General features: G+C 39.3%; 1 long non-coding RNA gene across 1 annotated transcript in view; it reads left to right on the forward strand.

The window, feature by feature from the left end:
* Positions 1-317: 317 nt before the first annotated feature.
* Positions 318-27,755, forward strand: part of LOC104084040 — a 30,251-nt gene continuing 2,813 nt past the window's right edge. The window contains exons 1-2 of the long non-coding RNA XR_683606.1: positions 318-431; positions 17,315-17,428. This is a non-coding gene — a long non-coding RNA (uncharacterized LOC104084040). The remainder of the gene's footprint in view (positions 432-17,314; positions 17,429-27,755) is intronic.

A 27,755-nucleotide genomic window follows, 5' to 3' on the forward strand; every position in this document is an offset into this window, starting at 1 on the left:
TCCAAAGTATACCTATTTATTTTCAATACAGAAATCCGGAGTCTTCATAACACACATTTTGTGTTATTTTTGGCTACATAATACTCTGCCATATCTGATTCATGTAATATTTATGGGAGGTATTTTCTCTTGGAGGAAGATTAGGAAGAATCCATGCCCTTGTCCTTGCAAAAGCCAGACCATCATTGTTATTGGGATTATTACTATTTTATCTCGCAATGTGCTCAGGGGTTTCTTGCAAGTGGCTCTGCTTGATTGTTTAGGTGGTAGAAGTGCATGGGCTGTGCTCAGTGATCTTTACTGTCCTTTTTGTCTTGCAGATCGAGGGATTTTAATGGCTTTCAGGTAGAAGCCAAGTGGAGACAATCAAAATGAATTCTATGGACAGGCACATACAGCAGACCAATGACCGGCTGCAGTGCATAAAACAGGTAAGCTGAAGGTGGAGATCATTGTTGCTAAACGAGCATTGTGTATTGTGTGGCAGGATGTGTTGTGCATTATGGTTACCTGTTGCTTAATGAATATCCTTGCCTTTTAGAGGGTAGGAACGAGACGTTGTAATCTCATTGAAGAGAAGAGTATTTGCTGCAAGAGCTGGTGTTTAAAAACCTCAAAAGCCAAACTTTCCCTTTCACCTTTCTAAGAAATCTTCAGCTTGGAGACTCACCGGCTCACTGTCTCAGCTGAAAGCAGAGCAGTGCTAGTCCTGCCAGCTCTGCCCTGAAGGTGTCACAGCGGGCAGCCATCATACTTGTGCTCTGAGCACAGTAATCCAAAATTTCGACAGGCCAGTTTTGATTCTAATCCAGTATCTGACCTGAGACCTGCACTACCTGGAGATTCGAACTTGGACGGTTGGCAAGTGCTCAGGTTAATCGATTTGCACGGAGATGTAAAAACTTATATTTGCAAGGTAAAATTTTCAGAAGCATCTGTTTGTGAAGATGAAGGGCTCTTATAATTCACTGAAAGGCAGTGGGATCTAAGTCTCATTTACAGATTTCCCCACTGTAACTGTGCTTGCAAATGCTTTTATAACTAAGTGAAACTACAAAGGCAAGGATGGAATGAGCAGATGCCATCTTTCCCTGCTTTACCCTTCTCAGTGAGCTTTGTTCTCTGGCGTTGCAGGCAGCATGTATCCTCCCTTCACTTAACGTTCTTCTCCACATGCAAGAATCCTTACAGAAAATTCGTAGCAATGGTCCTTTGTGTAGAGGAGGTGAGCAAGACAATGGTTTCTCATGTTGGTGTTTCCTGTTTTTCATCTCTAAACCAATGCATGCATGCAACAAACAGGTGCAGAAATGTGAGCAGCACACAGGTATTTTGAAGATTGGTTATCCCAGCTGGATCCATGAGATGAGCTCCAAAGTTCATCTCTTCAGAACTGGTTGAAGTTTTCTGCATTACATTGGAAAAACAGAAAGATGTTATTTTGTGAAATAATGTTCCCAAACCATTTTTCCCTGTTGTCTGAGCAGTTTTCTCTGTCAGTTCAGGCCACAGCATGTTTAGCGGCCAGAGTCCTGCTGTTTCAGTTCTATATTTGTATTAACTAAGTTAAAAAACTCCCTGCGTACCCTGCCTACTTTTGCCGTGGGACATGTGCGTATTGCTTCTTGAGAGAGTGCAGCATTTCCCTGTTCATAGATTTCTTTGTGTTGTAGACACAAGCAATCTAAATCAAAGGAACTGATAAAAAATAAGCATGGGGTACTGGATTGGTCTAGATTTTAAAACTTATTTTATTTTATTTTTATTTTCTTTTATCTACAACTTCCTCGAGAGGCAGCGGAGGGCAGGGTGTTGATCTCTCTCTGGTGACCAGTGATAGGACACAAGGAAATGGAATGAAGCTGTGTCAGGGGAAATTCAAATTGGACATCAGGAAAAGGTTCTTCACTGAGAGGGTGGTCAGTCACTGGAACAGGCTCCCCAGGGAAGCGGTCATGTCACCAAGCCTGTCAGAGTTCAGGGAGCTTCAGGACAACGTTCTTAATCATATGGTTTAGTTTTAGGTAGTCCTGCAGGAAACAGGGAGTTGAACCTGATGATCCTTATGGGTCCCTTCCAACTTGATATACTCTACGATTCTGTGATTCTCTCTTTCCATTCTCTTCGTTTCAGCAGTCTCCATCATTATGTTTTGTCATATTTGCCTAGATATTAGTAGAGGTTTATACTTCATAGAATGTGTTGTAATGCAAAGAACAGAAAATATGTGTTTATTTGCAAGTCTGGCCATGCAGATGCTTTGGGGGATATAAAAAAAGAATAGAGTTTATGCCTAAACCAGCTGATTTTTCTCTCCATGTTTCCTTTGTAAGAGATGATTTCACAATAAATCAAACAAAGCTAGTTCGTAGGTCAAGGAGCAGGAATAGGAATCTGTCCCTGTGGAATTGCTGGTCATAATCCAGCCTTGGTCTGTGGTGGCTCTTTCTCTTTCATCACTCTGTGGTGAAACTTAATGCATCTCATGGCCCTTTAGAGGCCTGAAGAAAATAGGAATTTTGGAATTTCATCCCAGTTTCTTATGAACAACTGTCTGGTACAGAAAAAACATATGCTCTTGGCTGGCACAAATTGCTGTTCTTTTTGGCCATCCTAGCCCATAAGATGAAGAATGAAGTGACTTGCAGAACAATTTAACCTTCCAGCTGTAAGAACAGACCTTTAGATCAAGTGGAGACAAATGGAGGATGCTGCTCAGTTCCTTTTTCTAGAACTGTTGGTTTCTGTGCATAGAGAATTTGTATTATTTTAATTAGATAAGACAATATCGAATTACATTTCTTACAGTATTGAAGAGATTTTTTTGCTATGTAATGGGTACTCTGTCAGCTAAACCACTAACTTCATTTATACATAGTGCTGGTTTACATAGGCAGCTAGGATATTTCTTCAGCGATGAAGGCTGAGGGGAAGGAAGGAAGGTCAGAATTCCGAGCATTCATGGAGCATTCTCAGTTTTGTTTGATCCTGTCTGGAAGAAAGCTCAGGGTTTTCTGGTGGGCCGGGGCATGCTTGTATAGCTGCTCTGTTCTGTCAGATAGCAAAGGATGCCAGGTATCCTACCTGGGCATGCTTGTGAATTCATGGTGCTTGTGTTTTATACAGGCCTGAATAAGAGAATAGGGATGCTTTTGTTTTCAACTCATGAAAAAGCGTAATTAACCAAGACAGTGGCTGAACACCAAAAATATATAGCAGAAAGCTTTTTTTGTGAAAGTGGCAATACTTGCAGTTTTGTTGGAGAGGAATGGCTGCGGTTTTTTTGTTGTTGTTGTTGAAGAACTTAGCATAGAGACTGTTCTTTGCTTTTTCATAGTTCCAACATCTTCTGCTGTTACCTTTGCTGGAGAAAGAGACAGAAACTGACTCTGACTAGCTTTTTGGAGGAGACTCACCTCTCTGTCACAGGGTCATAAATTTCCAGCTTGGAGACATTTACCTTGTTCTTTGAGACAGGTCATTAGCTGCCAAAATTAATGTGGTACCACAAAGAGTAATTTCCAGTTCACCCATAGAGAACTGGACCGCACACTGTTATGTGCACGTTGGTTTTGAGAGCAAAGCAGTACCTTGTATGGCCATATCAATGTATCTTCACCAATTTGGGGGATTAACTTGCAGGGTCAGACAAAAATCTGCCTGCCTTTTCTTCCCCAATCTCCAGTCTTTTATCCTTTCTTCCCAGCCTGTGAACAAACAGTACTGCTGTTCTCCTGAAGAGACCTGTGCTTTTGGGGTGGTTAACACAGCAGTGGCACGGAAGGTGCACTGCAACAGGGGGAGGAAAACCATCCTTCCTTGGCGCCCAGCATCTGCATGTTTTATAACCTTGCTGGCAGCTAGTGGCTCATGCAGCCAGACCAAGAGCTGCGTGCCACCCTCCTTGCTCCTCACCCCAGCCCCTGAGAAATGCTATAAATGGTAATCCATGTGCCTCTCTAACTAGATCAGGTTTCAACACAGGGTCAGGACAGGCTTCTTTCTTCCCAGCTCTGTGATTGTGAGACACTCACAATATCCTTGCTGACTTCTGTTCCAGGATCAAGGTTGTGTTTTACCTTCATCTTTTTTAACGCTTTAAAGCTACAACCCCAAAACTTGTATATGATCAGCTAGTTAGAAAATGAAGTGTGTGTGTTAAGAAGTGTTTCAGAATAGATGAAAGGGCAAACTGAAGAGGTGGCTGTGTATTTACGCTTAAAAAAACCCCAGACTTCTGTGGAAGACTGGAACAGCTTGTGTGGTCTTTTTGTTAGCTGATTCCCTCAGTATTTGTAAGTGTATGTGCTTTAAAATCAAACATAGTTTTTTTGATGTACAGTGGAAAAAGCCAAAGTAATAGCCTTCCCTTAACACATGCAATTAGTTTGTCATGACACAGGAGACACTTCAGGGTACATTGAAGGAGGCTGGATCTTTAGGGTACAGACATTTTTCTTTAATTCTTTGTCCATACAAACAAAAACACAAAATGATTTTGTGCTCAGAGAAGGTCTGATAGCCCCTGAGAACTGCCCTGTTTGAGGCTGTGGTAATAATCTGTTTATCTGCTGAGCACTCATGGCTCAGGTGACTCTGATGCACCGTCCACCATGGAACTCCTGGGCAGCAGGAGCTGGCTTGGGCAGGCACAGAGCTGAATTTGAGGGCTTCCCTAGTGCCCAGGGCCCAGGCACAGCCTTCTGAAGGAGCCAACTTGGCTCCTAGTGTACAGGAACTACCAACAGAGAATTGACTGGTTTTCTTAAACCATTCCTCAAAATAGGCCAGAGGTGTGGCTTTAATCAAACACCATCCATTATTTTCCTTATGTGATACGAGCAAATACTAGGCAAAATCTCAGTGGGTTGCATGACGACATATCTCTACTCTTACCCTGATGGGTCTACTTTCAAAACTTAGAGCTATTTTAAATCTAGGGACTTCTACCTTTTGTTGTCTCTGTTTGCTGTTGGTCAGTTTGTAAGGTTTCTATACATCTCTTCTGAAATTCTTGAAAAGAGGAAGATGGAGAAAATCTTTCTATATTTAAGTTACACAGAAGCCACGCCTTTCAGAATAGTGCATGATATCTTCCTGCTGTGCTGAGGATGGTTGTCAGGGTTCATACTAGAGCCGTGCTGAAATTTTAGTAACAGGTTAAAGGGAAGTATGAAAAGGCTCCCTGGCGCCAAAAGTATTTGGTCGTGGTGGGAACAGAGAAGGTTGTTTCTGCTGCTTGTGACACGTAACATCAGGACACATGGAGCAATATCATCAAATGGTGCTGGATCGCTCAGGGAACCCCACTTAATGGGAGGCACACATCACATAGCTGATTTCTAGAAGCAGATTAGCATTTCTCCCATCTTTCCTTCAAGAAAGCTTGCTGAATTGCTGCAGTTATGATGCTTTATAATGTCTCCCCAGCCATTCAGAAAGATATGCTAAAAGTTGTAATTGCTGTGTGTTTGTGTTGATCTTTTCTTGCTCAGACTGGAAACAAACAGGCCCATTTCTTTCATTATTCAGCAACTGTTTTTTTGGTCGCTTGCAATTCAGAGCAAAATAGAATTCTTTGTATATTTACATAACGGTTAGCATTTAAGCCCCGAAATGTTTGAACTAATTCATTTGCTCTTCAATATTATTGTTACAGACTCGTGTAAATGCTCAGCAATCCTAAACGTGTCATTTTTAATATATTTTGGACTGGTTAATATGGACTGGTATGAAATTATAGCTGAAAATTTCATTCTTCAAGAACTTTGAAAATGAGAAGTATTCTTATGAAGGGCACATTTATTTAGAATACATATTTCTTTGGTTGTAGCCCATATAAGTGTTACAGGTTTTGTAGCAGCTAAATATTAAATAACATACAGCATAAGGCTAATGGTGAAAAAGACCTTTCTTTTCCAAACAAAGACATTTGATGAGCCTCAAGTGTTAGCTTATTGGTTGAATGGTCCATCAATGCTGTCTTAGTAGCTATATATTTTTTTTTTTTTTTTTTTTTTCCCTGACACCCATAGCTGCAAATTCTTTGTCTGCTTTCATGCTCAGTCTGTTGGAATATTCCTCTGCTACAGTTAACTATGTTCAGGAAAAACTGACGGCAGACCAGCTCTCCTGGCTCCTCTAGTCCATTTAGAGACTTGTCAATCAACATTCCTGCCCTGTTAGATCCCGCATCCTGGTAGGGACTGCTCTGGCTCAGGCAGTGAAGCCACAAAAAAGGCAAAATGCTAGGAGCACTTCTGGAAGGGAGGGGGAAGAAAACACCTTCTCGATGTTTGCAGTATTTGTCTGGTTTGTTTATCTGACAAGATTCCAGTGGGTGGAATATAACCCATCATCTTTTGAGGCGGGCCGGTAAAGTTGGTGTAGGTAACTTCTCTCCTTCCCAATTCTGCTGCTTGTTTCACTGCAGCACCTGTCCTCAAGTGCTGGGATGTTAGTATTGTTAACTGTTTTCGAAGAGAAAATATACATGTTTTAAATTTACACTTAAAACTTCTAGTACCTGTAGTATTTAGAATAATTTTATTCTTTTTCGTGCAACTAACTAATCTGGCCTATTGCTTAACATTGCCTATTGGTAAATAAGGATGAATATTTGAAAATTCTAGAAATCTGTAAGTTGGATCCATGGTGTCACCTTGGTGTCAGATGAGGATAGGAAATCCTTTTCATCAGCAGCTGGGTCAAACTTTGCAGTGAACATGTGACATAGCTGGCAACATGTCTCTAGCTTCTGTCTTGCCATTTCTAGCTCTTCCTTCATACGTACGCGCTTGCTACTTGAGTTCCTTCTGTTGTGTGCATTCATGCAACAGCAAATCCATAGCAGGTATGACTTATGCAGCATTTGCATTTAAGGACCATTGTAGATGTTTGTAAAAGCAAAAGGTGTTTCTAGAAAAGTTGTTTGAAGTGGTGATAGTACTGTTAATACCAAGAGCCTTCAGCTGTGCAGACCTCTACCATCATCTACTGAAGGAAAACTCTGCTTGCTGGTGGTGTTTCCTCCTTACTGCTTCTGTGCACTATGCAAGAAGAGCCGCTAACGTTGTACATAGGCAGGTCACAAAGCTTGTACTGTGGGCAATTTTGTAAGCACATGCAAATTAAAAAGATGTATGGGGAAACATTTTTCCTTTTGACTTTGAAATATCTCAGTAATGTCTAGCTGGCTTGTAGGACCCATGAGAATAGGTTATGTGAATTTTACATCTTCCACAGTGGTTCAGTTCATGTAGTGGTCATTTTAAATAGTCACCTTGAGATTTTATCTCTGCATAGATTAAGAGATTAAAATAATAAAGATTAAGTCAGTTGATAAAAAGTCCTATAAAAAGCACAATCGGTGAGTAAATAAATTACTCAACTGAATCAAAAAAATTAATTGGAAAACAAAATATGTCCCAACAAATGTGCTGCTGTTTGACGGGGTATACTGAAGACTTGGTTATTTTTCAAAATCAGTGCATTTATTCTCCTGAAATTTGGAAAATGAATAAACGTATTTATTTTAAATGCATTTTTAAAAGTTGGTTCACTACATAAGTCAGGGGAGTTTGATTCTGTGCTTTTTTTTCCCCTTGCCGTCAACTCACCTTAAACTCTTGGGTAGCGTTATTTCTTTTTAAAGGATGCATTATTGATAATAATCTTCCAGTCAAGGGACGTTTTAATGCTTCATTAATGTCTTTAAAACACCTTGATATGGAAAGAACTACATGAAAAAAACCACCGTCCCCAACTTTTCAGAACGCGTTCTCAAACTATTAAATCGTTCATAACACAATTATTTATCTAGATGCCCCACTTTGCCTGTATCCTTCACTTGATCTTTTACTAAAAGACATTGTGAAGCTAGATTTTTTTTTTTTAAAGAAGGTAGGTAAACAAGTCTGGACAAATAAGCCTATTTTCATCAATAAAAACCATTAACAATTTAAGTAAGTATTTAGATCATTATTCTAATAGCGCAATAGTATTCTAAGCGAAAGAGCATGGCCACCGCTTTGAGAAAATTAACTCCTTGATACGTCGAGATATTTAGGACTGAAACTACTTGCTGAAAATCACGAGGGCATTAAAGAAGAAAGCTCCTGTATCATTACATTGTCTATTGGAATGATAAAGCTAAAGAATCCTCAGCATCGTTGCTGTAGTCGCATATAGAGGCATCTTATGCTAGCATGTTATGACAGGGAGATACTAATGGAAAATGGCTTGTTTCTGTTGCCAAAAGGAGTGAGTGAACTGGTTAGGCAAACTGATTTCATAATTCAGTTGAGCTGTAATTGCAAATTTAAAGATAGATTGGAGCCTTGCATCACTGAGCATGGCCTTAGAGAAAGAACAAACGCTTGTACCTTTGTTTCTTGACACTTTTTCCCGTAAAATCACTCTTTGTGAGTGATTAAGGAAATATAATTCAGAGCCCTCTGATTATTTTGTGTCTTTTGTAAACTGTACTGTTCTGAGTGCTCTCAGCTGGCATAATAGCAGTCCAGGTGCTGGTGGTAAGAACGGTACAAAGATTGGACTGGGCACTGTTGTTCCATTTGTTGACAGATGAACAAAAAGACATATTGCCATTAGTGTGCCTTATTTCCATCTTCAGTCAGATCTGCATCACAGCCTTCAGACCCCTAAGTCACGGTTTCCTCTTGGGCAGGGGGGAGTGAGGTGGAACAGCAGTAGATGGGTTTGTGACAAAAGAAGTTTGATTTGTTGCATGTTCCCTTGTATAACACAAAGGTATATCAAAGTATTTCATAAATATACTCCAGTTATGTAGATATGAAAGGTACAGAGCAGGAAGACAGCAATGTAATTCTGATCAGCAGAGCTAGGGAGTGAGTGTGAGTGTTTGAGCTCTTCTAACTTCTGTATAATGCTTGAGGATCAAGATGTTGAGTCCATCTCTTAACACTTTTGTAAAACTAACGGACAAGCCAAGGTTGCAATATCTTTCCTCCAGCATGTGCACATAGGTGTACAATCTTCCTCACAGATCTCATGGTATAGGAGATCCAGGCAGCAGAACAAGGCTATTCAATTACCAGGCATTCACCTTTTCTGAAATCAATACTGATTTATACACACACTTTATACTAAAAGTGTATGAGAGAAGCCTCCTGGAAATCTGCATTAGTACAGGTTTTGTTCCCTTACAGCTCAGAACTGGACAACTTGCTTTTTTGCAGTTCAGTGATGCTCGTGGTTTTTATTTGTTCTTTTTCTCATTTGTTTAGCATGTGATCTCCTGTCTTTAGTGTTGACTTGCTTGCTCATCTTACCCAGTGTTTTCATGTAGTTAAAACATCTGATAAAGAGGTGCTGGTCTTTGCTCAGTATTTACTGTTTTCCTTTGCAAAAGAAGCTGCAGTGGACAAATGGGGCAAAGGTGACTCCCTTTCATTCTGTTTTTTGTAAGTAGGCATGGCTAACATGGTTTTAATATCTCTCTCAGTGTATCTAGTGCTTCTCAAAATGTGAGCTTAATAAAATATTTATCAAGCCTCCAATGGAATGAGCCATGTAAGTGCAAGATAATTCTATTTATTAGGGATCTCTCAATCTCACAAACACTAAATTGGGCGGGGGGGATTATCTGAATACAAAATACACTGCTTGAGCCTTTTAATTTTTTGATAAATAAAACAATCTTTGATATTCAAGGGGACTGTGGAGAATTGAACTATATATAACCATATCCTGATAAACAAAAATCATGCTCCCAAAAGACAGAAAATAGCTCAATACTCCCCTCTATCCTCTTAAAAAAGAAAAAGACCATTTGTTTTGAATCTTCATTGCAGATGGGTTTTTAATATACTGAGTATAGCTGCTTGTGGATAAGGCCTTTGTATAATCACACCTGACTGTAAAAAAAAAAAAATAGTAATAGAGAAACTACCCATTTCAGGTTACAGCATTTCCTACATTGAAAGCGTATCCTCGGTTAATGTCCTGTATTTCTCTAACACCCTCTGAGCTCTGTTGCAGCCAGTGGAGGGCATGCCAGGGAGAGAGAGAATTCTTGGTGGATAGCGATCTGAAGTAGAGGCCTATGCATGGAAAGGGGAGAGGGGCTTGTGCTTGGGCTCACTCACGGAGCCTGTTCAGGTTTTAAAGTAAAAAAGGCTCTATTAATGTATTACAGCAAATGACCCTTGCTGATTTGCAGGTCCTCTTCTGCTTGCTTATGGTGCTGAGTGAGCTATCAAATTTAGGTCTAGTGGGAACATACTTGTGCACTGAGTAATACACAGAGACCAGCCTTGTCTCCCCTTGGTTATGCTGTGTCAAGGGTGTCTGACCAGGAATCCTGTTTACATTCTTTAGATAGGTTTCGTTTGGGAGCTGAACGCCCTTTGCCCAACATGCAGGACCACGGTAATTCTGCTCCTGGGTTGTTTCAGTTGAAGGGCACGTAATCTCTTTCTGTTCTCTCTGTCCCTTCCCTTTCCTGGTCCGTTTCTTTCCTACTCCCCTCTTTGCCCCCCTTCAGTACCACAATGCATTTTCTTTACGTGTAATTGTAGGCATGTCTGGATGAATGTTAAGATAGACAAAAAAAAAAGTCTGAATTGCCTGGCAGAAACTGCCAAAGCAACCAAGTCCTGTCTCTCAAGGGTCAGAGCAGGTATGCACCAGAGTTAGAAAAGTCATGCAGGCATGGAAAAGAGTGGGTCAGCTCCTTTCTCAAACCAGTATCAATCATTTTAGTTCCAAAGGAACTATGGTTTCTGCATTAATAGTTTTGAGCATCCTTATTTTTATATATAAAGTTCAATAACTGCTGTATGTTTCATTTTGCCTTTAAATTCCTAGATTTTACAACCATATGAGAATTTTAACTTTCATTGTTGTGGATAAAGGCTTGAAAACCTGCATGCCAGCAGCTGAAAATAGCAAGCAGATCACGTGAACTTGAGTTGTATACATGCATTTGAAATGTCACGAGCTCTATGCAAAATTTATGGCATGCTGAGTATCTGGCTCATCATTTGGAAAATATGGGTTTGGTACTGGGTTTTATATCACTTGAAATTCTGGGCCTGTTGCAGGGTTTTGCAAGACTCAGATGAACCTGTTGTCTAAACTAGCAGTAACTTGGCTGAAGTCTGAGGGTTAACCCCAGAGTAAATATGTACAGTATCAGAACACTGAAAAACATTATTTGCTTTTTATGGAGAATAATGAGGAATATCAATAATAAAAAATATTTCTCTAGATTAAAATAGTCAAAAATACCATTATTTTAAAAACGGAGGGGGGGTGTTGTGAGGCAGGAGGAGTATTTATACTGTGAACTTAACTTTGTCTTCCTCTTACGTTGATGGTATAGCTCCACCTTCGGGAGAAGTTTCGTGATGCGTTTAATCCAAAGTGTGGGCTGCTGAGAGCAGAGTCCTGGTACCTTCCCAGCCCTACCTTGTGTTTAGTGCCAACTTCTTTGAGTCAGGTCTAATGATCGTGTGGTCACACAGGGAATCTCACTGTAAGTACTAACTGAAAATCAGTATTTGGGAGGTTAGTTCACGGTCAGAACAGCAAGCGTGGTCTGATGCACTGGAAGTGGTGGAAGTATGTGGTTTGGGGAAGAAACTCTCAGGGGCAGCCTAGCATGAGACTAAGCATGTCAAGAAAATGTATCCTTAGTTTTAGGCCAACTTCAGGCTAGTATTGGCATGAAAAGATGATGTACTGTAACCCGTGACCATTCCCATGAGCTCCTGAGTGGCCTGCCACTGGAGTAACACACACTGCTGCTCTCTCCCCTGCTAGTGCTAAGGTTCAAGGAGCTGCACTGCATGCCATTTTGGAGAGCCAATCCAGCTGAAATGATTAGTATAGGATGAGGCTAGTTCACCACGCAGCCATGCGTCCCCTTCTGCTGCACGGGAGGGCAGGCAGGAGAAGGCAGAGCCGTGAGAGGCAGGAGCCTTTCAGGGCTGGCAGCTGCTGGTGCTTGCATTCACTGGCAGTGCTTGTGGAACAGCAGCCATAGCTTTCTATCCTGCAGGAAAGCAGCTGCCTCCTGGATTTAGTTTTGCCAAACGTGCAGCCTTGCCACATGGTGTGTAGGAATGGGTTAATTTCAGAGTGAAGAAAAGGCTACCTACCATCTAGCTGTGTTTTCTTCTTCTGTGCAGTCAAAAGCTCCGTATGTTGCTAGTGTGTTCTATTGCTAATGTAAAATTCCCAGACTTGTTGATTAGTGAAGCTAGACAGTAGACAGGGTCCAAGTGGCTAACCATGTGAGAAATTCAGTGACTGTAGGCTACTGTTAATTAACCTAGAATCTAGCAACATAGCATAGTGTCTGTATGATAAGTTATATTATCTTCAGCAGCTCAATTAAATCAAGGAGTGAGACACAGAGCAGACGTAACTCGGCAAAATAAACAGACAACTTGAGTCAGCCTTCATAATTTGGTGCGACATCACGTAAATAAATGCAATAACTTGTTTAGCATAGTTAAGCAGTTTGCTGCTCAAAAACTTATTTGCATGACATCTCATTTTGAATAGGTTAAGTTGTGGCAAATTAGGTCTGTGCCTTCAATCTGATGTATTCCGCGGAAAAGAGAGAGGAAAAAAAATCCTCCACCAGAGATATGTCATTTGTAAATTGAAATTCTACATTTGTTTTCTATAGCAACAAACTGGAACATATGGATTCCATGTTTAAATGATTCACTTCCCATACCATTGCTGTCATGTTAGCATTTCTTGATATGCGTGAGATAACTTTAGCCCTCTGTAATTGCTCTTAATTTTGACTGTTATTCTTCCATTACTTACTAGACTGTTCTGTCTAAGATACACGAGCGTACATCTGGGTTGCAGTCGTCTATATTTAGAGGAGATAAGGCTGTTGTCCTTGCCATATTTCAATGTGGATAATTGGTTTCTGTCTCTAAAATCATATTGAGTCTTTGGTTGCAGGAAGTGGTTTGCACCCACTTCGGTGTGGATGTGTAGACTGAAAGTACTCGATTGTGCTTTAGTATCCTTTTTAAAAATAAGATCTTTATTACATATGTCTATTTCACTCATAGGGGCCTGAATTCACATGTGGTATAAAGCTTCTACTTTTGGGCCCATTGCAGAGTTTTATTGCATATCAAGTCGTTTTGATCACTGTCTAATTGGAAGGGAGTAACAATTTCAAGAAGTGGCTGTATTTTGAAATGTTTGCACCAAACATTGCTGCGTATTAGCTGTTGTGTGTAACTCCCATTTGAATGTTGTTTTCTTTCCCCTCTCGGGTGACTACATAGGAACAAATCATGGAACAGGCACACAGACAGTTGCTGTGAAAGCTAATGAACTTGAGTGTCTGCCTATATGTCCACTCTAATTTACAAAGATGGTCTGTTCTTTATGTAAATAAAAGCCAGAGGTGGTCATGAGCAGCAGGTAGATGTTCCTGTCTTCCCTGGAATCCAGCCCAAATGTCAGCCCAGTCCTCAAAAGGGGCTTTGCTGGTACAATTCACTCTTGTTGGATATAGTAAAGTGGAGAGCAAAGTCCTTTGCTGTTTTCTCCATCCCCCTACACCAGACTGTTAATTGAAGTGCTACAAAGAAAACAAGATTCCTTCCAAGACCAGAAATAAATGACTCTGAGAGACTGTCTCTTCAAAGCACTACCTGGTGATCCCTCCAATAATGATACACTCACATGCATCAAGTATTTCTGTGATTTCTGTTCCATTCAGGCTAAGAAAATATTAGGGTTTTGGAGTTATAAATCATTACATTGAAAATTTTCTTAGGTTTTGAAATAATGGAAATTGTCATGTTTCACTAATAGCCTTCTAAAAAGCAGATGATACTGAAAGCAATCTGGTAAATAACCGACTCATTCAGTTCACTGGCTTTGTTCATCTCTGCTCCAGATTTTACTCATACAAATCCTCTCCTCTTGTTGAAAACACCATTGCTTGCAAGCATGGTGGTGTTAGGTGGCCCTTCACTAGTAGCTTTGAAGATACACCAAGGTGTGTCATAGCAAGATCTGGTTCATTGTCACTTTCTTCTAAACCACCTACTAACGAGGTGATTTCTTTTTTTTTCCTTGTTTACATGAAGCGCAGTTTCAGACTAGGCTCTTCAGGCACACGCCTTGCTACTGTCAGAACGCTGCCAATAATTTCAGTTGATGAGAATGGAGCTATGCATGAGAAATGCTTCACAATAAAGCTGATGGATGGATCTAGCATAAGCTTTGTTTTGTACTTCTGTTCTTGGATCGAGAGCTAAGAAAAAAAAAGCTCTTCAATTTCTTGTTCGATGAATATAGTATATGTAATACTCTTCTCAAGCAGGCTTTTTGTTGTGAGGAATGACATCGGGGATTTTTGCCCTGGGTGTAGTGTTTAAGCTGTCAATAAATAAAAAATCACAGTAGGAATTTGGAATATCTTCTTGCATAACTCAGGGAAGGAATTGCACCTGCCTTCATGCTTTGGTTCATGCTGGACCTTCTCTTTGTTTTCCACAAAAGTAGCCTTGCCCTCTGTAATCTGAAAAAGAAAAATGAGAGGAAAACCTTAATTTAAAAATATTAAAAAGGCAGAAAGCTATGAGAAACATGTTCCAGACAGAACTGCGTGTGCCATTGCTAGAAGTGTCCCTGCAGGACCAGCTTCCAGCTTTTCTCTTGTCCCAGAAAACTACTCAAATCTACTCCACAGAGATGGAAACCACTGGTATTCTAACAACTTTTCCTTATGGTTTGTTTGGGGCTTTTTAGCCTATAATGGAACTACTAGAATTGCTTATCTTGCCTAACAAGTTTGTAAACTAGTTTCAGTTGCGTAGTTGCATTTAAGAAGTCGGGATTTCTGTATTTAAGATGTGGGTTTTGCTAGTATGTCTCAGTGCTCAGTCCTGATGCAATGAAGTAACTTGATGGAGAGTTACAGAACAAACAAATCAAGTCATTGAGGTCACCCCTGCTTTGACACAGGCAGGTAGAAGGAGCCTTTTCTTCGACAGGGAAGTGCAAAATTAGTATCTGTTGGACCTTTACTGTAGGAAAGGGATACTGCTTTTCAGTGGTGTCATGGTAAGTAAAAATTGGCATTATGTGGTGCTAAACTGAAAATTTTAAGTAAGGTCCTGCGCTGCTTTTAATTTGTTAGCCTAAACCTATTAAAATTGTTCTGATTCAAGTATAATGTCTCTTTCTCAATGGGGAAATTTCATTGTAAGTGTTAGTGGAAGATGTCATGTGTGTCGCTGGCAAACAGCAACACTGGTGAAAATAAATAGTATCTAGCTCTTATTTAGGGCTTTTAATCAGCAGATCTCAATTCATTTCCCAAGGAGGGAAGGATTATTAAAGACTATTTCAAGTACAGAATTGAGTAGCTTTCAGTGAATTTTTCCTTATGTTATTTCTGTGTGGAAGAGGATTTTGGTTTTGGGTTTTTTTTCCTTACTGAGAGATCTGTGATGTGTGTCCTACCGGTGCAGTATGTGTTCAGTATTGTGCGATTTGTTCACCAGCTTACGCACCTTTCCTGCCTCTGGAAATCATATGTTTGATAGTAGCAGAGCTCACATGTGCTATTGTAGAGGGGTTTGAACCAGCTTCTGTTTACCCTGCAGATGAAAGTGGTGTGTGGAAGGAGCAGTATACACTGAGAGATTTGGTGTCAGGCAATCACTTCTCTGGAGGATTAAATGAAGCCTTCAAAAAGGCATCCTTTTCCCTTTTACTTCCAAGATTCGTAACCCAAACTGCTGGCTCTGTTCATGGAACGTTTTTTACAAGAAGCCTTAAAATATGGCTTCCTATATTTATTTACTTAGATTCTTCTCTTTAATTTGTATATGCAATAATTTGACTCCTCCGACAACTAGATGATCAGCTGGCAAGGAAGTGTTGTTCTGAAATGCAGCCTAGGTAAAGCTATCAAACTGGATGGTAGCATGAGCTATAGTCCGTGTTTGTAGAGCGGAGGAAGAAAATCGCATTGCACAATGCCTGTCTGCTTTTTCAAATTCTGCTATTGTTTTAAAAACCCGTGCCCCGCATGTCAGTCATCTCTTGTTAAAACAAGGCCTCTGACCAGGAGCCTTCATTGAATAAGAATTACAGTAATGTGATCCAAAAGCTCACAGACGAGGAACTCCTCAAAACCTGGCATGGGAGGAATTTTTTTTCCTTTATTTATCGTAGAATTAATATATGTGGCTTCTCAGGCACATGGGACGAGGGGAAAAAAATAGATTGTGAACATTATTATTAATCCAGATAGCTTGGAAATGAGCAGTCATGTTTTCCCAAATTATGCAACTGATTCAAAAATAATGATGTATTTTTAAAATTATGCCTTTGGGTTTGTGCCTTCCAGATAAAACGCTCAGCTCATTTTCATGTTTTTCTCAGCAATCCCAAGAATTCTAAAACTGTTCTTTAAAAAGATACTGACAATTCCAAAATACACTCTTTTATTCTTGTTTCTGGAGTTTTCACTGAAACATCTAGCATCACCAGAACTGGAGAATTTAGTAGCAATATTCATGTAAATTGTATTCCCTCTTTCCTGTGCCCTCCCTCTGCTCCTACTAAAATGTTTGAATACTTTGGCTGTGTAGCACAGTGAGGGATGACAGTGTGAATAATAGTATCAGGTAAGTTTACTAAATGCCTCTAAAAAGAGGACTACAGGTTGTTCAGTACAAAAGCAGAGATTAATATAACAGTTTAAAAATAGCATTGCCAATGCAAATTTCAAAACAAACCCAGATTATTCTCTCAAAATTGTGCCAGCCTCTTCGGGAGAGGTAGAATTCCACTCTGAAATTTCTACACGCTTCCTGTGCATATGAAAACATTTCCGGTCATGGCAGTATCCCACCACAATTCAGTCAAGGAGTAATCCTCCATTGGGCACAAGCCCAAAGCAAAGACTTTGAACGTAAGACTGAAATTTCCCTCAGTTTGGGCTCGGACAGTTTTGGTTTCTGAGTAGAATCCATTACGGTTTGCAGGTGGGAGAGGTGATGTTATGGAAGGAAGAATTCAGGGGAGCTCTGGTATTTCAGCTACAGTTCGCCTCTAACTAATGAGTTCATATCAGAAAATTAGAAAATCTGCATAAGTATTAATATGAACAAAGTAGGATTTTCTGTGTTCACTGTACAATTTAAAGTTTTGCTTCCAAATTATATGCTGTTCCTAGTTTCCAAACTTTGCATTAATATGATGTAGAAAAGACTATGTCAGCCCTTGTGTATGTTATTTACCATGTTGCTTCATCTTCCCTTTCCAGCACTTACAGAACCCTGCAAACTTCCATAATGCAGCAACAGAGCTCCTGGACTGGTGCGGAGACCCCAGAGCCTTCCAGAGACCATTTGAGCAGAGCCTGATGGGTTGTTTGACGGTACGTCCACTCCCTCTGTGGCAGTGGTTCCTATCCTCTGTTTTATACTGTATGCAGTCTGTCGTGGCCAAGGGAACTTGATTTTCAGAATCTGCATTTTGCGGAATTTTTTGTCGTTTTATCTTAAACATGTGAAGCCAGATCCTAACAACTATTTATTTGACTCCATTACTTAACAGGAAACAAAATGAGGTAACAAGAAGTTAAATCATAAAAGGGAAGAACATTTGTAGTTAGATTACTTACAAGAGTACAGGCTAGGTTACTTGATATGCACATACAATATTTATTTTCATGGTTTGAAATCGCTAAGTGAGCTATGTTCTTATGGAGTTAATGGGCTTTTCAGGCATTTGTTTTCCTTTGCTCATTTTTGGTGGGATTGGAGGGCTACTTGTCTTCTATCCTAAGTATATGCTGTAGTTCCAGCTAAACAATGTTTCTGACATGCCTGTTCGGCTTAACTTTGTTACATATATTGACTGCAGGTCTAATCCTGACATACTAATTCCAACAGTTTTATTGACTTCAGTGCTTTTCTTTCCATTCACTCTTTATTAAGACCACTGCATTCCTAAAGCAACTTCATTATAATGCATTGAAAATATATTTTATTGTGTACACAACAGCATTTTTTTGTTTTGAACGTTTTCTTTCCCATGCACCCAGCAGCAGGATCCAATACAAAATTGTTACGTGGAGTCAAGACTTTAGAGGAATTAAATTCTGACTGAAGTAGGAGTGTTCAAAAGCTTCACTGCAATTTGCAGAATAAGTTCATATAAATAGTCACAAAGGAGATAGAAATTTTAAAATTATTAATGAAGAGACCATCATTGTATTTGTTGGGGGGGCAGAAGTGCGTGGATTATTTTCATGCACTATGTAGCTGATGTTTATAAAACAGACACTAAGACTAAGATTTAGTTGCCAGAAATCCAAATGTTAAGGAATAGCTCCATCTTAATGTGCTCAAGTGTATAGCATCCCTCAGATTTCTATGTCAAAAAATTAGAATAAATCCAGTGATCTAAGGAGGTGCATATCATTCTTCCAATCAAAAAAAAAATTAAAGAAAGTTAGACGTGTTAGTAGAGTCCAACGATTCTGTTTGAAGTGAAAGTTATTTTCAGTATATAACCTCAGTCATTAAAAACTGTACATAGGATCTGATGTGGCCATAAATATATTTTATTTATACTTTTTTAAAACTTTGCTAGCATTTTCATGTTAGCATTTGGGAAAGGAGATGTTTAGCTCAAGTACACTTAGGCAGCTTGCGCACAGTATTTCTCTGCAGACCTCTGCTTAGAACATTGTAAATCTGACCTGCGATTTCCTTGCTGTTTAAATCTTTTCTTTCTACATAAGCAGACCTGCAGCCCTGCCCAAGTGCAGGGTCAAAATAAGGTCTGACTGCTAGTGATTTACTGTCTTCACAGAGCATAGGGAAAGCAAGAAGGAAATGCTCCTTGAAAAATAGTGAGGTAAAACACACAATACCTGGTTATCAAAGTTTCTTGAAATGAAAATACTATCTTTCTTCTGACAAGAATGAAAGAAAAAAAAACTCCTTATTATCTAAGTAATGTTAAGATTTGAACAGCATGTATTGCTTTGCTTCGTACTCCTCCCTGAAATCTGGACAGGGTGGCATGAAATCCCCTTTTCCCAAGCTTGTTATGGGAGCGTGCTATCTGCTGTGTAGGACTGGCTGGCAGCAGCATCTTTATCACATATTGAAATCTCATTATATTCCTAACAAGGGAAAAACAGAAGAACTTAACCAGTTGGCTTGTTTTGTGTTAGATAAATACACAGGATTTGCAGAATCTATATAAACTGAAATGTTTCTTGTTCCTAATTTTAAAATCCCTCTAAGGAAGGTATTCTCTAATTTCTCACTGTGTACATCCCTCCTCCTGCTTCCCATTATACAGGCTTAACTATATGGTTATACCCCAAGAGGGTGACACATCCCATTTCTTCCTAATATGTAGCAGTACAGTGGGCAAGGTCTCCTTTTTTTTTTTCTTTTAAAAATTCATTGTATCTGAGCTTGCTCATATATAACTTTTTTCTAAAATAATATTTTCTTCTTCAAAATTTAGCAAAGGTCAGCGTTGAGGTTTGTCGTCCTCTTACAGGAAAATGTGTTTATCTACCTTTATTTAACAAACATTTAATAGAACTTCAGTCTGTTTCCAGGGAAATTGTTCAGAAAGTTGCAAATAAGTGAAAGGTAGCTGAAATACTGGAATATCATGAGTAAATTTAACATTAGCTTGCTTAGCTGCATGCTCTATAGTATCAGGAGCCGATTTTTCTTAATACTGACAAAGTTTATCAATGTTGTTCTTTGAGGATTATGCTAAAAGAAAAATGAAAAATCAGTATGAAAGTCTGTTCAACCACTAAAACAGGATTATTGTTTTATTTTGCCAGTCTTTAAAAAGACCTTCAGAAACAAATTCCCTTAAAACTTCCATATTTTTGGATATGCTTTTTAAAGCAAGTAGTCTCTACCATCATTACAACATTTGAGCTGTGTGGATTCCTAAAGGCGAGTGCATTTAATCCAGAAATTCTACAAGTGCTAAAAATGCTTGCTTGCTTATAAGCTCCTCCTCTGTAGTGTACAGAAGGATTTTTTTTCTTTTATGACATCCTGTTCTGTTAGCTCTCTGACCAGGGGAAAAGGTGGTATGCTAAACTGTTCTGGAACCATCAAGGGATATGAAATCATCATATCCTAACAGCAGATAACACGGTATATACTAATCCAAATTGAAATATATTAATATGTCATGACTGCTGAAAGGCAAGCTCTCTCAGGAATGAACAAACCATCCATTCATACACTGCAAAGTTTAAATTCATCGGATGTAATGACAGAGCATCAAACACATCTGTTGTATTATGAATAGCCAATTTAATGGTACGTCTGGTGTAACGGATTCTTTGCATCATTTAAGTCTTATCTATAATATTCTTGCAAAAAAGAACCAATTAGATTTAATCCTATTAATAAAAAGGAAATAAAATGCTCAAAATCTCGAAATTGTGCTTTGATTTTAAGAAGTGGTTCTTAGAAAGTAGTTCTGTTTATCCTACACACCATCTTCATACCTGCACTCTCAGTAATATCTGGTTCATTTTGTAACACCAGTATGTTTTTATTCCTGTTGCTAGTCTAACAGACCCTGAATGGATGCAGAATGGTCTTAGAAATATTCTGCTTGGGCATCAGCAGGAACAGCTTCACTTACGGAATCACTGTTTTTGATGATAATACATAGAATAGGCTGTTGCAGGCTATTTTCTGTGCTGAAATTGTAATGCCAGCACTTACGGAAATCTTGATGACTTGAAAATTTCATGAGTTAGCTAGATAGAGCATGTTGAACGTCAACATGTTTCTAGTGTTCATTTTTGCTTGGTGATTTTTTTTCTCTTTTAGAATAATAGATGTGCACAGTATACGTACTGGCTATTAGCAATAGATAATCATTTCTATGTATCAGCAGTACTTGATATTACTGGAGTTAAATTTGCTACTATGGGCTCCAGTGACATTGTAGGCAGGATAATACAAATGGTTTTCTTATCTCAAGAACAACTCAGGATTTGGGTACAACAGCTGAAATTTTACCAGAGAGGTGTCTAATAAGGCCTGTAAACAGGCTTTGTTTAGCTAGTTAAATACTTCGCATTTGTTGTATAGGATACTTTAAATTATTGCACTTTTAGAGGTGAAATAACTTCTGCTTGTGATAAAGAACTTAGGCTGATGCTGTCAAGGCCTATGAATAAAACTGGAATAATTCTGTGCAGTGCAAACAGTCAAAGAGGAAGGTACACGGGTAAACCTATGGCTTGTGCTATAAAAAGTAATTATTTTTTTCATTAACTAAGCCCCAAAAGCTGTGCCCCTTCTAGCAAAAATGTGTGTGACTGCACATGCACCACCATTATGTTCAAACAGTTCTGGCAGACACTAATTCTAGAGCTTACCTTTTCGTGCTCACCCATTATAGAAAATCACCAAAGTGAGTGGGTAATAGTTTATAAAGAGTATGCATTTCAACAGATAAATAAAAAGTCAAGAAGGGATGGCTAAGCTTTGAATCTGTTTTCTTCCTTGTAAGCTACAGCTACAGAAAGGTTCCCTTAAACAGCTTTGATGGAACTCATGCAAGCAAATTATCATCTTTCTCAGAGACAGTAAACTCTTTTCTAATTTGCCAAGGAAAGCTAGGTATTATTTTTCAACAGTAGTTATTTTCAAATCAAATAGAACTGTCTGTAGGCTGGAAATTTGAATTATAATTGAAATCATTGATTCTGTAAATTATTGAAATTGCAATGGATACGGTGTTCTTTGGTATGTAACATTACTTCTTGCATAGTGTTAGGGGGAGCTGATTAAAATAACCTCCACTTTCCACAAACCAGACATAGCTATGTTTTTATTGTGATTGAAACAGTTTCTGATTCTAGTGTTCATGGTTTATAAAGCACTTTGGGATGAGATTATATTATGGTAAGGCTAATAGTCTTGATAAATTTAAGAGTATAATTCTCTAAAAATGAACTGTTATATGGCATTACCTTACTGTCTTCTGAAAGAAACGGCTTCAGTTGCTACACAGCAGTTAAAAAAAAATAACCCTAGTTTGGTTGGACTAGGTTGTCTCACACTCTTCTGCCTTTTCTCAGATGCACTCTAGTCTCATCCCATAGGTATGCTCTTGCCAAGCAGTTTAACATGATCTTACTGAGGGCATTGGCTATCTTTTGTGTTGGCGCTGCAGCAAAAATGGAAATGAGGGGACAGCTGAGAGCAAAATGGACAGATTTACAGACTTGTCTTCAGCGAAGGACGATAAAGAGACAGCTTTGTTCTCTTCAGCGTTACCAGGCGCCGAGTTCATCGTTCTTTGGGGATCTTCAGCGTGCCTGAAAAGGAAAAAGGGCAAGGGAAGCACAGCTGAGTGCAGTTACTCTATAACTGTACCTAGAGCCTTAGTCTAAGAAGTTAAAATCCAGTAGCACAATGGTTTTGGACAGTAGGAGGAATTTAGGTAAGCAGGGTGTGCGTTCGTGAGCTGGCTCTTGGCCAAAGCACTGAATGTAACAGAGCTTCTCTAGTGAAAACTGGGGTCTCTGACCAGCGTGGTTAGGACCTGGGTCTCTCTTTCCTTCCAAGAGATGGCACTTCCCACCCCAGTTTAACCACAAAAAGCTATGCTGAAATGGTCACTAAAAATGCCTTTCCCTTCCCCCCCACCCCCCATCTTTAATGTTCTAAATTTCCTCTCCAAATGTTGGGTCTACCTCAGTCATCAGATGTGGGAAACTCACCCATGTTTGTTTAAGAAATGTTTCTCTTTAAATTAAAGAAAAGCAACATTCAAAGCTGTAGTCCTAGTTGTACTTCATCTGAAGATTATGGATTTAATTTAAATCTTTTGTGCTGCTTGTAGCTCTTAGTAGATCTCTGTACTGCTGAAGGGAGTTGCTGAAATAACAAGGATCTGTCTTAAACTGATGGAAGTATCTGCTATAGGTTCGGTTTTTAGTGATACTGATACATGGTACCATAATCTTTTGAATTACATTTCTCTTTGGAAAATCCTGGAATTGAGACTGTTGAGATTTTTTAGGTCATTTTAAGAAAAATAAAAATAGCAAATAGCTGCTCTCAGTTTCATGATATAGAAATCTTTTTTAGCTCATCCAATATGTAATGAAAAATATAATTGATTTAAAAAAAAAAAAAAAAAGGACAAGAATGGTATCTTTGAATAATGTCAAGTTTCCACAACAGGATGCCTCAGACAGCAAAAACACCAAAGTTGAGCTAATGCTAATGTGTTCACAAGGTAACTTCTGCTACATTGACTTCACGCCAGGCTGGGTTCATTCTGTTTAATGCAGAAAAGTATGTAATCAAAATCAACATGTGACATTCAAAAATCAGATTTCAAATCAGGTTAGGATCTGAATGTAAGTAATTACAGATGGAAGAGTTGGTTCAGCATATCTATACCCAGAAAATGGCAGGATGCAGCTGCCCATTAGAGCTCTAGAAATGTTGCATTTAGTCTTTGTATCCAAGACTTCCCAAGCAAAAAGTTCACGTGGAAGAAATTCTGCTTCCATCGTCCTCTCCCTGCATTTGCTAAGCATGTGGTTTTATGTGTTTGCAGTGCATCGCAGCACTCCAGGGCTGTGTACGTGCTGTACCGTCAAGAGTACAGCCAGCAGGCACAGAACACTCTGCTTCAGAGCAGCTCACAGTGCTACCAAGTAACTCAGTATTACTGGCTGTCATATGACCTCTTGGTGTCCTAAAGCCCTTTTTTTAAACTTAATTTCGTTAGTCAAGACATGGGTTATCGTACAACTTTAAAATACTTGTCTGAGATGTGTTGCTGTTCAGATTAAAATGCTTTTGGAATTCCTGTATCACTTGCTTCATGTGATGGCTGTGTGTTTCATCCACATCAGTGTTCAAAGTGTGCCAGGACTCAGGTGGCAACAGTATTGCAGTGACCCAGTGATCAGCTGGCTTAATTAAAGCAAAATCCCTGTATCTTTCCTGTGGGAGAAAATTTGAGATGGAGAGGGTTGAGTATAGTGACCTTCTCTTCTGTGTTTATGGTGGTTAGAGACATGCAGAGGAGAGGAAGAGGATGTAAAGGAGGAGATATCCTTATTCAGCATGGTTTACTTCACTGTTGCAGCACGTGCCAAGGAAAGTAGTAGATGGCAGGGATACTGGTTTATTTTATTTTGAAAACATGGTCCTTATCCACCTAATGGGGTGGGAAATATATTTTAAGAAAAGCCTAGTTTGAATACAAGGGCTCTATAGAGTCTCATACATTTGCAGAACCTACTTAATGTCTGTTTTCAAGCATCAAAGAAGAAACTAGTTAATGATATAGAACTTTACTCACCTGCTTTGATTGTCTGTATTGTTGAGGCAGCCCTGCAACTGGAGTGCAAGAGTCTCATCAGACCAGGGCTTCAGATCACAAGGATTTCTTCTTCCAATTCCCCACTTTTTTTTCCCCCGTTTGAGGCAGATCACTATTCATGTTGCAAATTTCCTCAATTTGCTTCCTGTTTATCTGATCTTTGTGCGTTACTGAGGGGGAAAAATTACCATCTACATTGCAGAATTCTAATTACAAAATTTCTGCTGTAGTCTTCAAACTGCATTCAGATAATTTCAAGTATGCACAAGTGGCTGAACACAGAGCTGTCTGAACTAGCAATCAGCTGGCTTTTTTAGTTTTGAGCAGCCAGCAAATTGAACTGGTAAAATTCATTCTGATGCCAGCAGGGGGGGGTGCTCTTGACTGCTGCTAGTTAAGAGATTCATTGAAAGTGCAACATAATGCGAAGGGAGTTGTGTAATAAGCAGTCACATAGCTCTCTTGATTAACAGGCCTGTTAGGTTAAGAGGTACATTGTTCCAGTACTTCGCGGTGTGATGACAAGAAGGGCAGGGAGTGGAGCTTTCCATGGTGTAGCTCCTTAGCCTTGCAAAAGGAGAAAGGAAAAGGAAAAAAAAAAAGAATGGGGGGGGGGAAGGATTGCAGTTAAAATCAGCAAACAGAAAAGGAGTTGGTAGCAGAATTTCTCTGCTTTTCACGTTATTAAAACCTAACTCTCATCATTTTCCCCTCACTGTCAACAACCCTGAGAGTTCAGGCATCTGGAACTCTGCAGAGCTGTGTCACAGGCAGTGAATGCAATGTCTCAGTTATGAATGCAATATTATTCAGATTAAAGATTTCAAAGGCTTGGGGTGATCAGATTTTCTTATTGATGGTTAATTTTACAATAATGTTTGTTTGCAAATAAGGTATATATTCCTTTAAAGATACAGCTTGAAATAGTTGTCAGCACCATATCTAATTTAAAATAAAAGTTAGGTGTTACAAGCATATGTAGGAAATAGGTTAGCTTTTATAAGGTCTAACTGTCTAAACCGTTACTGTAAAATAACATAGAGAAATATTAAGTGTTGAACCTTGGGCTGGCCAAGCACCTCTCTCAACTGTGATAAAGGGCTATCTTCTCACTTTATGATTGTGGTATCACTGGCAACTATGACTGTTATTTCTTTTTTTAATGCACTACTTTTCAACTGAATTTTACGGCATGTATGCGTAGGTCAACTAAGATACATGCTTACAGCGTTGCAGAATGAAGTCATGGTTGAACATATGGTGCCGCCTGCGTGTTGTCTGAATTTCTGCTGATGTGCTCAACTTGAATTAGCGGTTAGAGAAAGCCTGAGTATGTTTGCAAGTGGTATCGTATCATTTAGCCATAACATTGAATGGATAATTGAAACTGTGTTGACTCGATCCTATCTGATCAGCACTGTTACCTGAGTAAGATCAAAATCAGAGGAGGTTTCAAACCTGAGAGAGTTCCTGGCACAGGGTTCAGACAGAGCTGGGTGGCTCCAGTCAGAAAAATGAGATTTGGCTTGGGACGGACTTAAGGGAGCATGGCGTCTACTCTTCTTCCCTAAGCTGGGATGTCGTATAGATGTTTTCTGTTCTATTATAAATCCCCTTACCCCCCAAACTCCAGGGACTGATTTTTAAACTCTTATCCTGTCCTCTTAAGTGTTTGCAGACTCTTCTGCATGTTATCATCTAGAAGTTTTGCAATTTACTCTGTTTAATTGTCCAAGTCACAATTGAATACATAAAAATGACCTCTGTCCAGGACAGGTTATGATTTGATAGAGGACTGTTAATTAATAATCTGAGTAAAATTTATACTTCTGTCATCTGGGCTGTGTTTCTCTGTTACGACAGTGTCATATAGGGCAATGTCAAAAGGCATATTAGAGTTAAGATATGTTATATCCACTATCTTCCTTACACTTACAAGGCCAGTTAAGTAGTCAAAGAAGAAAACTGTACTGTGCTGATGGATTCATGATGATGTTCTCTATTACTCACTTAATATTTATTTAGTAATTTGTTTTGTTATCTGTCTGGGTACCTGTAATTTCTGAGATTCACCTTTTTACAGTCTTAAACCCAGAGATTTGATGTGCCTCCAAGGTGTCTGCCTTGAATGAATTGCTGAAGATAATCATTAGCACTTACAAGGTTTGCCCGGGCTAGTTCCTTTGAGGCACTCTAAGGTAAATTTCAGCAGGGTCTGCTGACTTGAATGTATTAAACTTACTAAATGACTTGTAGTTAGTTCTTTGCGTTTTCTGGGTCATATTCCTATGATGCATTTGTCATCTTGTTTCTGCGAAATCTCAGTGCTTTTTTAAAAGGCCAGGAGGTCCCTGGCATACACGCTGACTGGAGGAAAGCCCTCCAAGTGCTGAGTGCGCAATGTCTGCCTTCAGTTGTAGGCAGCCTGAAACAGGGTCTTTGGAGGATAAATGATCTCTTCTGTTCGACTTTCATTTTGAAATAAAAGTAAGTCTTTCGCTGTTACAATTGAAAGAAAAACTTTAAACTTTAAATACAGTTAATGCAAAAATTCATAAGCCTTTGAAGAAACTGGAATTAAAAAGTGAACCACCCTATTTGTGTTGACCGAGGGGATTGCTGAGGAGTGGTGTGTACAAAAGCCAAGGGCCAGGGGAGAAGGGCCCAAAGAAGGCCCTCTTGAGCACGGTTAGACAAGTTTGTTTTACAGAGCCTCTTTCCGCATTTAGCGGAGTGCACAGAAGAAAAATTTAGGCGGAAAATGACTTTTGGCAAAATGAAAATTTTATTAGAAATGTCTGTTTTCTATTAAGTAGCTGACGGTTTTGTTGTTCTTTTGAGAGGAGGAAGGGTTTTTTGTGCAGTTTGTCAGTGGAAGCACTTTCTTTCAAATTTAGATTTTTTTTTTTTTTTTTTTTTTTTTTTTGCTAAAATGAATTTGCAATTTGTTTTCCCTTACATTTTTCATGAAAAACTTGAGCAATAAGTAATAGTTTGACTGGCTGACTTCTCTAAGCTCAGATTCCGCCGTCTTGTGTTTAGTCTTCTGCTTGCAGTGCTTGCTAAGGGATAGCTTCACCCACTTTGAGGTAGGCTTTAGCAGGACGATGCCATGGCGATCGGGGTGCAGTCAGTGTCAGGGCTGCGTGCCCTGGCATCTGGAAGCTCTGCTTTTGGCCACGGTGAGGTACAGAGCAGCGCTTTCTCTGATGGAGGGAATTAAGAAAAGGAAACTGATATCAAATGAGAGTGTAACAGGTTAGGCCTCAGCCTGTCGTTAGGACTCATACTGATCCAGACTTTGCGATCTGTTCAGTGAAGACATTGCAGTCATAGATTGG

Source organism: Fulmarus glacialis, unplaced genomic scaffold, assembly GCF_000690835.1.
Source record: "Fulmarus glacialis isolate BGI_N327 unplaced genomic scaffold, ASM69083v1 scaffold711, whole genome shotgun sequence".
NCBI classification, from domain to species: Eukaryota; Metazoa; Chordata; class Aves; order Procellariiformes; family Procellariidae; genus Fulmarus; species Fulmarus glacialis.